The 11,995-nt window shown below is 38.1% G+C and overlaps 1 pseudogene; it reads left to right on the forward strand.

Annotated features, from left to right (window-relative positions):
* The first annotated feature begins 4,050 nt into the window (after positions 1-4,050).
* LOC100408850 (ATP-binding cassette sub-family F member 2 pseudogene) lies at positions 4,051-9,341 on the forward strand (annotated as a pseudogene).
* Positions 9,342-11,995: the final 2,654 nt, after the last annotated feature.

Below are 11,995 nucleotides of genomic sequence, written 5' to 3' on the forward strand. Positions count from 1 at the left end.
TTTGCTAAGTGACACAAGTTTTCATTTTCTGAAAAAGCAAAATGTAACGATAAATGCAAAATATATTTTTATGTTAAACAGTGTGGGATGTCCAAATGCCAAAGGCAGGCAACTTTAATTAAAATACTTGTACTTTGAGAGAAAGGAAAACAAATCTACATTTTAAAAAGCAAAAGAAGAAAATTGTTTATCTGCAATACATATTAAAATTATCAGATAAATATTGGCCTGCTTGTCACAAAGAAAATATTGAATAGTTTTGAAATTATATTTCTATGATGGACAGTGAATCATAAGTTTAAAATAACTGTATAACGATTGCTCATCAATGATGCTAAGACTGAAGATCGATGCAGGGTAGGGAAAATAGTCCACTAATCATCTGAATATAAAGAATTTAAAGGTTGATGAGAGAAGTTTAGATCATATCTAGTTTAACACTTATTTCATATTAAGTAAGTTTTGGGGTTGTGGCTATAGCCCTGAGACAGACTCAACTTTGTACTCAATTTTGAGACAAAATATTTCACCTCAAAAATTATATCAAAAGAAACCTTAATAAGTACCGCTTATGCCTAATTTGGCTAAGTCTACTTGTGTGCTACCAGCCACCTATGTATTTAATGTTGTTCAGTCAATAGTACAACTTTTAAGAAAGGGAGGTTTAAAATAATAACGTAGACATACCATACTTAGTAATTAAGATTGTAACTAAAGATTTATATGAACTACTATTTAATCAAAACTTATAAAAAGTTTATATATACAGATGAACCTCAAAAACACACTAAGCAAAGCCAGCTGCAAAGGGCTTATTTGATTATATCATCTAAATTGTCCAGAATAGGCAAATCCATAAACACAAAAAGGAGATTCGTGGTTGCCAGGACCTGGGGAAAAGGAGGGATGGGAAGTGACCTAATGGATATGGGGGTTTTTTGGTGAGTGATAAAGATGCTCTAAAATTATTTAGTGGAAACTGTTGCATAGCTCTGAGAATATACTATAAACACAGCATTGTACATTTTCAAGGAGTGAATTTTACAGCATGGGAATTATATCTCAATAAAGCTGTTATATTAAATAAAATGTATAATTTCTTTCTTTGTTTTTTTAAACTGTCGGGACTTAAATCTTTGCTTTTTAACTTTTCAAGGGGCCTGGGTTTCTGTAAAAGTCTCCTAACGGCAATCCCTATCTCCTTTTTCTTCTGCAATATATTAGTCACGCACAAGATCAATCTTCATGAACATGGTTTTTACATAACCATTAGTCTCTTTATAACAATTTGTGGAAAGAATTAAGATTAAGTCTAAATTTTGGTCGGCCATCTTTCCGTTTTGACCTACTGTCTTTTATTCTCTCCGGTTGATACCCTCTGTTAACTGTATCTCCCCAGTAATCTTAAGCTTTTCCATTTCCATCTCTAAGAAACGACTTTGAGTTAACATAGTTACTTGCTGGAAACCTGCTTCCTTTCCTCTACACTTCTCCCTTTCCCCATTCTTTGGAGCCTAATCCAAACCCCATTGTTATCTAATTCGTTCTTTGGCCCTCTCAGAACACAGTCAACCGCTCTCTTGCAGAACTTCTAATGTATTTCCTTATAAGCATTACTCATTGTCTATTTGATCAATGTTCCATATATTTTGCATTCTGTCCCCTGAGAACATTGGAAGTGTCACTCTATGGCATGTGTTTCTTATAGTATTTGGCCCATTATAGGTGGCTATCACCTTCGGTGTTTGACCATATAAATATAGAGAGAGAATTTGTATCCAACAAAGATTTTTCAGGTACACCAGGGCTTTTTGAAGCAACATAAACATTTTTGTTCAAATAATATAACTCTAAAACACATTACTTGCATATTATATAATAATTTCTAGCTTTCAAATTTTTTTAAATAACGGCAATTATATTTTCTGAAACAAAAGCAAAATATATGGTCTGACATATAGAAGAGAAGGGCATGTTTTAAATCGGAGCTAATTATGAATATAAGCCAAATGTTCAATGTATAATAAATCAAAATTTTAAACGTGTTGGTGCCACAGAGACTTACTTGGATTGTGGATATGCTGTCACCCTTACAATTACTTTATCTTTGAGCAAGTTAATCTTTCAATGCCTCCTTTTCCTCACCTACAAAGTAAAGAAAATAACCTATTCAACATCATAGGACTGTGTTAAAAAGTTAACAGAGAAAATGCTGTGTTTGGTACTGTGTTGGATACTAATAAAATGTCAAATCAGTTTTAGTTATTATTACTGTGCAGACGTAGCGCAAAATAATTGTTAAGGGTGGGCTATCACAACAAGCCACATTTGCATACATGAATAACAGAAAATAACAATTTAAACTTGCCTTTGGGGGATTCTATTGCTTGTGTCTGGAAGTATCTCATTTAAGGATCATGTATTTCACTAAAATATGAATGCCAGAGAAATAGATCTCTCTGTGTGGGAGAATGCAAGATCTTCTCTTGCAGTACATTTTGCCCAGTACTGAAAATATAAGCTGATACACCATTTCTCCATTCACTCCTTGGCCTTTTGACAGACGAATCTACCGACCAAATCAAGAGAAGGGTACTAACACCTAAAGATAATAAATAAGAAAGTGGGGAATGAGAGCCAGCATACAATTTGAGCAGGAAGGGGCAGAAAAGTTTAGAGAGATTCTTAGTGCCCCCTAGTGTTAAATCTCCTGCAGTTTTTTGTTTCATTTTGTTTCTTAAGTGGGTGTTTTACCAAGGGAGTTTGAAGTTAGAAGCACTAAGCTTTTTTCAAAAGATCCTTCATATTAGGCTGCCTCAAAATGCACAGATGCATAATTCTTCTAAGGAAGGAAATTCTCGAAGGCTAAAGACACACAATGTAGTCATTTCATTAAAGAAATGATGAATTACAAATGAAACATATCTAGGAGAGGGACTCAAATTCTGTATTTAAATGTATTTATTCATCAGTTGAAGCAATCAGATAATCAGAATGTATACATTTGAGTAGAATATTTAAGCGTAAGTAACTCTAACTGAAGCAATATAATGAGTGAAGCTAGTTAAACTCCTTACCTAGGCTATTTTTAATGGAATTGCTGACACCCTTAATACAGAGATCCGAATACTTGTATTCCAACAGTATATATAGCCTGCAAACAAGTCTTACTAAAATGTGCTGAGTTAACTTCTCAGCTTTGAGGCTTTTATTTCACAAGGGCAGAACATTCATTTCATGAACTTCAAATGTTCTAAATGAATGTAACCACTGAATTAAATAATAACTGGTTTTCCTTTATAGCTATCAAGCCTATAGAAGGAGGCCCAAAGTTACAGGAATTGGAAATTACATCTGTAGCTTAGTCAAAAAACACTTTCTATTTTGCTGATTAAAATTTGTCTTTGAAAACTTTTTATAAAAATGGCAGTTGAAAGTCTGAACTATTTTGGAACATTTATAAGTAGTTTAAAGAGAACTGAAATAGATTATCATAAAGAAATAATTAGTCGGCTTGCTTTCAGTCTGGCTAATATTTCTGTTGATGTGATTATATTAGAAAAGATTTTTATTTTTGAAAAGAAAACCATGTCTGATGTAAGACTGGTCTGGACAAACCTTAAGTTTGAGTCAAGATGTTTTATCTCTGTTTTGATATACTCACTTCAAAATAGTTGTAGAGGTTTTTGGATTCTAGTGTTCTCCTGATAAGGATCATTCTCAAGTTTTCCTCATTTGAAATTTCACCTTTAAAATATAGGCAGGAGGATGGTGAGCTATCATTCAGAGTGTTCAGATTCATTGCACACCAAGCCATACTGTATTTCTTTCCCATCACTTCCCACCTCAGTTATTCATTACATACTGCACGTATTCATGCTGATTCCACCCCAAAACCCACTTTTAGGAGACATCTAATGTCATTTAATCTAGTCCCTCTGTATCCCTTAATTCAAATGCAGAAGAGTTTAAACTTTTGATTACATTTGAGGAACTGCTCCTGGATGATGAGGTCAATTAGTAAAGAAGTGACAAGTTTTTTTTCCAAGGATGTACAGTGAGGTAATTGGTGTAGTTCAAGCACCACTGGTAATAATGTTAATATGTATACCAGAAAGAGGTATCGAAGGCAGGAGCTTAGACTCTTAAGCTTAAAAGTTCAGGCTGGGTGTGGTGGCTCATGCTTGTAATCCCAGCATTTTGGAAGATGGAGACAGGTGGATCACGAGTTTAAGAGGTCAAGACCGTCCTGGCCAACATGGTGAAACCCCATCTCTACTAAAAATACAATGATTAGCCAGGCGTGGTGGTAGGCACATGTAATCCCACTTGCTTGGGAGGCAGAGGCAGGAGAATTGCTTGAATCCGGGAGGCAGAGGTTGCAGTGAGCTGAGATCGCACCACTATACTCCAGCCTTATGACAGACTGAGACTCTGTCTCAAAAAAAAAAAGAGAGAGATCAAAAGTTCAATTATATTCTTAAACTTTTGAATGTAAACTTTGGCATTTGACATTTTTTGTTGAAGGAACAAGACAGGTAACAGCTATGATAATTAGCTATGCACCTGGCTCCTCACATTATTATACATAATAACTTCTAAATTGAAATATTTTCGTAGTCAATGAAATATACATGAATTTCTATATAAGGATTTTTTAAAGAGAAAAGAGAACAACGTGGCTAAGATGAGAGTTTTAGCAAATGAAAGCCTTAGGAAATAATATGAAAAGAAAAGAAAATAGGAGGTATAGTGCTTTTTTTTTTTTTTTGCGACAGAGTTTTGCTCTTGTTACCCAGGCTGGAGTGCAATGGCGCCATCTCAACTCACCGCAACCTCCGCCTCCTGGGTTCAGGCAATTCTCCTGTCTCAGCCTCCTGAGTAGCTGAGATTACAGGCACGCGCCACCATGCCCAGCTAATTTTTTGTATTTTTAATAGAGACGGGGTTTCACCATGTTGACCAGGATGGTCTTGGTCTCTTGACCTCGTGATCCACCCTCCTTGGCCTCCCAAAGTGCTGGGATTACAGGCTTGAGGCACCACGCCCAGCCCAGTGCCTTTAATGTTAACACAATATTAGTATCAGAGGTTTTCATGGTATAAGAAGGAGTCCAAATTCTAAATACAAGTACAAAATTCCACAATTTTTGTTCTGTGTTGCTTTGTTTTTGCTGATCCCTTTCATAGAGAGTACACTGAGCCAAATAAAGTAAAGAAGCACTCCTCACTTGCCTGGGGTAAGACATAGACATCGTTACACATTAAAGTACCTAGTCAGATCATGGGAGTTCATCATACAATCACCTGAGTTAACATGTTTATAAAGTCCGTGGCAGTAAGGAAACATGATAAGATATATCCGTTTTATTAACATGAGGGTATCTCACATTATCTGCTATCCTTAAATAAACATATTTGAACATCTCTAGGGTTCAGTAAAAAACCATAAGCACATAATTTTTGCCCATTATAGAATAATAGTCCCAGTCAGCCATCATCCTTATGAACAGAAAAAGGCATAGCAACTTCCTGTGGAGAGAGGAGACTAGCACTTAGCAGTTGCCTCAAGTGCTCTGTGGTAAGCCTGTAGACCCCGGAGTAGAGCTTACTCTATTAACCAGAATCCTTGACCTGATTTGTCACCTCAGTGTCACCCCATATATTTCTCATCTTGCATCCTCTGGACTCTCATGGCCCTTCTATTGTAAATCCATTGCTAGTTCCTACAGCTTGCCTACCTTGCCTCAATGATTATTCTTGTCAGTTCATTCCAGATTAACCTCACCCATTGACCTGCCTTTCTAAAAGTTTGTCCTGTGGCTGTTTAAATCCTAGTATGATCATTCCACTCTAAATTAACACCAACACGGCAGATGGCAGCCTAAAAATTACAAACCATTAGATGCATACATTATCTATTGATTAGCAATAGGTTGGTGCAAGAGTAATCATGGTTTTTGCCATTACTTTTTTTTTTTTTGAGACAGAGTCTCACTCTGTTACCCAGATGAGTGCAAGGGTGCGATCTCAGCTTGCTGCAACCTCTGCCTCCCAGCTTCAAGTGATCCTCCCACCTCGGCCTCCTGAGTAGCTGGGTTTACAGGTGCATGCCATCAAGCTCAGCTACTTTTCGTACTTTTAGTAGACACAGGGTTTCACCATGTTGGCTACGCTGATCCTGAACTCCTGACCTTGTGATCCACCCACCTCAGCCTCCCGCCATTACTTTTATTTTTAGTTTTCAGTCATAACGTAAAGGTTGCAAACAAAATTACAGAAAATCACCTGATGTTAGGCTGGGAGTCATAAGAGTAGCTATGGGGGTTTCAGGTTTGCTGTTGAAGAAACAACGGCAAAGGGACACAACCTTAACTATGGTGAACTTTGAGTCTATGTAAGAAAGACTCATTTTCTGTACTGGGAGAAAATATCAATTAGGAAAGTTTTACTTGATTTTTCACCAATGCTGGGAAGACAGTTAAACTTCAATAAATGAATATTGAATAATGAAGAGGGAAAGAGAGGAAAAAAAGAAGAGATATAATGAGGAAAGCAGGAAGGAAAACAAGGAAGTATTGTGACCTGACCTAGGCCAAATTGGACAATCGGGAAGTAACAAGCTCTTTTGATAAGGAGGCGTGTATTCTGGCCATATATAGCCCTTTCCACAAACTGCCTCCCAAGTGGTATTAGTAAATGCAAGCAAGGGTCAACAAAATTGAGATACAAACTTGTATTGGCAAGTATGCAACATGGAATGAAATAAAATACAACACAAATACATACAGTCTAGTTCAAGAAGGTCTGGAAAATTCCACTCTGTCCTCAGATCCTCAGGCAAGCACCTTGCTTCAAGTATTCACTGTGAGGCAGGTGTCAAAATATTCTCTAGTGTGCATCCTTTTATCCGAGTGAGGGAAGAGTCCTCCAAACATTCTAGAATTTGACTGACTTATAAACCTTATTTATTCTAAAGGTGGCACCTGCATAAACTGGCTGTCCAATTAAATGTCTTAAACTCTCGTTTTTTTCAAAAATTTTCTTTTCTAACATGCATAATGTGAATAAACCTTTGGTATCAACTTTAATACTTTACATGCTTCTATAATTTGGAATCTTGACTACAGTATTTCAAATGCTAAATTCCTGCCCTTAAAGAATAAACTTATCTTACACACTCCACCCCCCACTCAAAACACACACCTTTGCCGCAGTGTTTATAGTAATACATTTCAAAATAAATTATCGCCTACAAAGTAAAACAGGAAGAAAAGAAGCCCTTTGGACTTCCTTGATGCTAGCAAAGAGCCTATAATGTAATTTTTTCAGTAAATGTTTGATTAAATTAATTGAGCTTTATATTGAAAATGCCTTCTAGACAGAGGTTTAGCAGCGAGGCCCAGCTCCCTGAAAGAACAGAACCTACCCCTGTGGGTCATCATCATATCCTCCGACCTGGCCAGGAAGAAGGCAGCCAAAAAGAAGGAGGCTGCCAAAGCTTGACAGCGGCCCATAAAAGGACATGAAGAAAATGGAGATGCTGTCACAGAACTACAGGTGGCAGAGGAGAAAAGTGAGGCCAGGGCAGAGAGACCACAGAAGTGGATTTGCTGACCAAGGAGCTAGAGGACTTTGAGATGAAGCTGCTGCTCGAGCTGTCACTGGCATCCTGGCTTCTCACCCCAACAGTACTGACATTCACATTATCAACCTCTCATTCACCTTTCAAGGTCAAGAGCTTCTCAGTGACACCAAACTGGAATTACACTCAGGCTGTCTTTATGGTCTCATTGGCTTAAATGGAATTGGAAAGTCCATGCTGCTTTCTGCTATTGGGAAATATGAAGTGCCCATCCCTGAGCTTATCGACATCTACCATCTGACTCAAGAGATGACCCCTCGTGACAAGACACCCTTGCAGTGTGTGATGGAAGTCAACACAGAGTGGACCATGCTGGAGAGGCAGGCAGAGTGTCTGGCTCACGAGGATGTGAAGTATGAGAAGCTCATGGAGCTCTATGAATGCCTGGAGGAGCTGGATGCCGACAAGGCAGAGATGAGGGCCTCGAGGATCTTGCATGGACTGGGTTTCACACCTGCCATGCAGCGCAAGAAGCTAAAAGACTTCAGTGGGGACTGGAGGATGAGGATTGCCTTGCCAGAGCCCTCTTTATTCAGTCCTTCATGCTGCTTCTGGATGAGCCCACCAACCACCTGGACCTAGATGCTTGCGTGTGGCTGGAAGAACTAAATACTTTTAAGCGCATCTTCGTCCTCATCTCCCATTCCTAGGATTTTCTGAATGGTGTCTGTACCAACATCATTCACATGCTGAAGTCATGGCTGACCAGCATCATACCACCCAACAAGAGACTGAAGTATTATACAGGTAACTATGATCAGTATGTGAAGACGCAACTAGAGCTGGAGGAGAACCAGATGAAGAGGTTTCACTGGGAGCAAGATCAGATCGCACACATGAAGAACTACATTGCGAGGTTTGGCCATGGCAGTGACAAGTTGGCTTGGCAGGACCAGAGCAAGGAAAAGACACTACAGAAAATGATGGCATCAGGACTGACAGAGAGGGTCGTGAGTGACAAGACACTGTCATTTTACTTTCCACCACGTGGCAAGATCCAGCCACCCGTCATTATGGTGCAAAATGTGAGCTTCGAGTATACAAAAGATGGGCCTTGCATCTACAATAATCTAGAATTTGGAATTGACCTTGACACACGAGTGGCTCTGTTAGGGCCCAGTGGAGCAGGAAATTCAACTCTTCCAAAGCTGCTGACTGGAGAGCTACTACCCACAGACGGCATGATCTGAAAACACTCGCATGTCAAGATAGGGCGTTACCATCAGCATTTACAAGAGCAGCTGGACTTAGATCTCTCGCCTTTGGAGTACATGATGAAGTGTTACCCAGAGATCAAGAAGAAGGAAGAAATGAGGAAGATTGTTGGGCGATACGGTCTCACTGGGAAACAACAGGTGAGCTCAATCCAGAACTTGTCAGATGGGCAGAAATGCCGAGTGTGTCTGGCCTGGCTGGCCTGGCAGAACCCTCACATGCTCTTCCTGAATGAGGCCACCAATCACCTGGATACTGAGATCATCGACGCCCTGGAAGATGCCATCAATGAGTTTGAGGGTGATATGATGCTGGTCAGCCATGACTTCAGACTCATTCAGCAGGTCGCACAGGAAATTTGGGTCTGTGAGAAGCAGACAATCACCAAGTGGCCTGGAGACATCCTGGCTTACAAGGAGCACCTCAAATCCAAGCTGGTGGATGAGGAGCCCCAGCTCACCAAGAGGACCCACAACGTGTGAGTCCTTTACCTGGGCTTGGGTCAGGAGCTCCATCTGGGAACTAACAGTTGCTACCCTGAGCAGCCGCTCAGGACAGGACCCTGGGGCTACACTCCTGCATTGCTGCAATACCGCTCCCCCAGCCTCTCCCCTGCCCCTCGACCTGCCTTAGCTGCACTCTTATCTACAGCTGGACGTACCTGTCTGTTTCCTGTTCTCCTTCCAGTTACTTCTGTCCATGTCTGGACTTGGCTGGCCATTCCCTCCAGCCCCTTGCTGGTTACCTTACTCTGAGTGTGATGCAGTCAGAGGCACCTGCAGGTTAGCCCAAGGGCTGAAGCCTGGATTTTGCCTGGGGAGGAGCTTAGGATCCTCATTTTCAGGTTTTGGTGATGTTAGAGGAATGCCCACTACCCCCATTCCGTTTTGCTTCTGGTTTGGAACTCTGGACCAGGACCTTCTTCCTGGTCAGATTTTAAATAATTATTTGACAGTGTAACTTTTAGATCTGTGTGGCATCTACAAAACGCCCAATAAAGAAAGAGGAAGCCAAAAAAGAAAAAGAGAAAGAAGATACCTTCTATGGAATGACACACTACAAAATCAATTTCAAATATTACTTTCCCATTTAAGTATGAAATAAACAATTAGGTAAGAAGAGAATGGCAAGTGAAAGAAAAAAGAAAAATATGGTCCAAATGAACACAGCAGGGAGTTTGAAAGCTATTTCAAAGTAATAAGAGAAAGTAAGCCTAACAATTTAAATGAAAATTGATAATAAATTACCTTTTGAAATTCAACTTGAAAAACATCCAAAATGTCTATTTAATTAAGTGGCAAATTAATTTCTTAGAAGATTTTCAAACTTTTCAAATTTAAACATAAGAATTTATTCATTGCATTCATATTTTGCACAGAAGTATTCATTTTCTATTTCCAACTCTTAGATATTTTAATTATTAAAGGTATTTTCAAGTTCAGGGCTCAAGACTGTCTGAATTCTAGAAACATATACTTAGAGTTTATGATAGTTGTCAACCACTGTAAATAAACTTTTTAACAAATTTATATGTGATAGAACATTTTACATGGTGAAGGTTAAGTTTCTAAAAAACAGAGATGGCCAGCCTACAACTCCATAGAATCTCATTTAATATGTTGGGGGGAAGGCCCAGAAATCAGTGTCTTCATAAAGTCATAAATCATATATTTTTTTCTAATTTATTACCACCTTGGGGTCACTATTATTGCTAAGATTTTGCCAGAACTGGAATATTCTAATAATCAATCTGACATTAATAGATATCTGAAGGAGTCTTTAGAAGAGTGTACCAATACATTTATGCTTTGACTTTTCAATGAAATAGCAGCTATCCAGCTCTAACTCTTCTAAAAAGAATATTTAGGAAATTACTACTTATAGAATATTTGTTTATTCTTTGATCATATTAGTAAAAAAAAATCACTTTGCTGAAAGGTACTAATGTAGTAAAATATTCCAGGATGAAGAGCAAAGTTAAGAGTTCTGTCTCTTACAATCCGATATAAATTAATTACCAACTAGGAAAAATTTTCAATAGAAGAAATATGTGATCATCGCTATATTTGGAGCTAAAAACACAGCAGGAAAAAAATACATTTAATAAACAAGAAAGTGTTATATAAGTAAGATCTTTAATAACAAATCAAAACAGAGAAATGAATAGTCTACAGATCTTCAGGGAATCAAGTTACTTTTACCAAATATACAGACAGGAGAAAAACTCCCCCAAACTTTAACCAGTAGTTATGTAACCAGATCCTTAATAATGTTATTATAATCCTAGGTTTTAGAAAAACAAACTCATAAGGAGCCAGTACAGTGGCTCACAGATTCTCTCTACTTACAGTACTCCAAATTTACCTTAAACAAAATTAGGAAATAAGTGAGATTTGGCCTAGAGCATCCTCCTACCTGCTGTGCTTTGGCTTACAAGTGTCCCTCATTGTATGCCTGAAATCTTACCTTTATCCATTCTACTATAAAAAAGTCCTCAATTTTGTATTCCATTCCTCATATATTTGCTCTCATGTAACTTAAATGATAGATATTCATTAAATACCTAGATCATTTCCAAATAAGATAAACTACTTACACATTAATTGCTGAACGTAAGTTTGAGCTTATCTATTTTTGGCTGCTTCTTAAAGAGGAATTAGAGATATTTGCATCTGCTGGTAAGCATGTCCTGTGTTACATAAGAAACATACATAGTGTGAGGAAGTATATATTTTTAAAATTATGAAATTACACATTTACCAGTTTTCACTACATACTAAGATTACTAAGGGTTGAGAACTCTAAATCTTATATGTAATTAAAACTACTAGAAATACTAAGGATAAATGAAAACAGCTGTATGCAAAAAGTGTACAAAGAAAGTAGGATGTGTTTTTAATTTTAAAAAAAGTATATAAGGCGTGTGTTTTCACTAAAGGAAAAAAAGAGTACCTTTGTCTTAAAGTAAAATCACTATTACAGAATAAAAAAGGAGTGAAAGAGTAAGACAAGCCTGGGCATGGTGGCTCACGCCTGTAATCTCAGCACTTTGGGAGGCCGAGTCAGGTAGTTTACGAGGTCAAGAAATCAAGACCATCCTGGCCAACATGGTGAAATCCCCTCTCTACTAAAACTA

This window comes from Callithrix jacchus, chromosome 2 (assembly GCF_049354715.1).
Source record: "Callithrix jacchus isolate 240 chromosome 2, calJac240_pri, whole genome shotgun sequence".
NCBI lineage: Eukaryota > Metazoa > Chordata > Mammalia > Primates > Cebidae > Callithrix > Callithrix jacchus.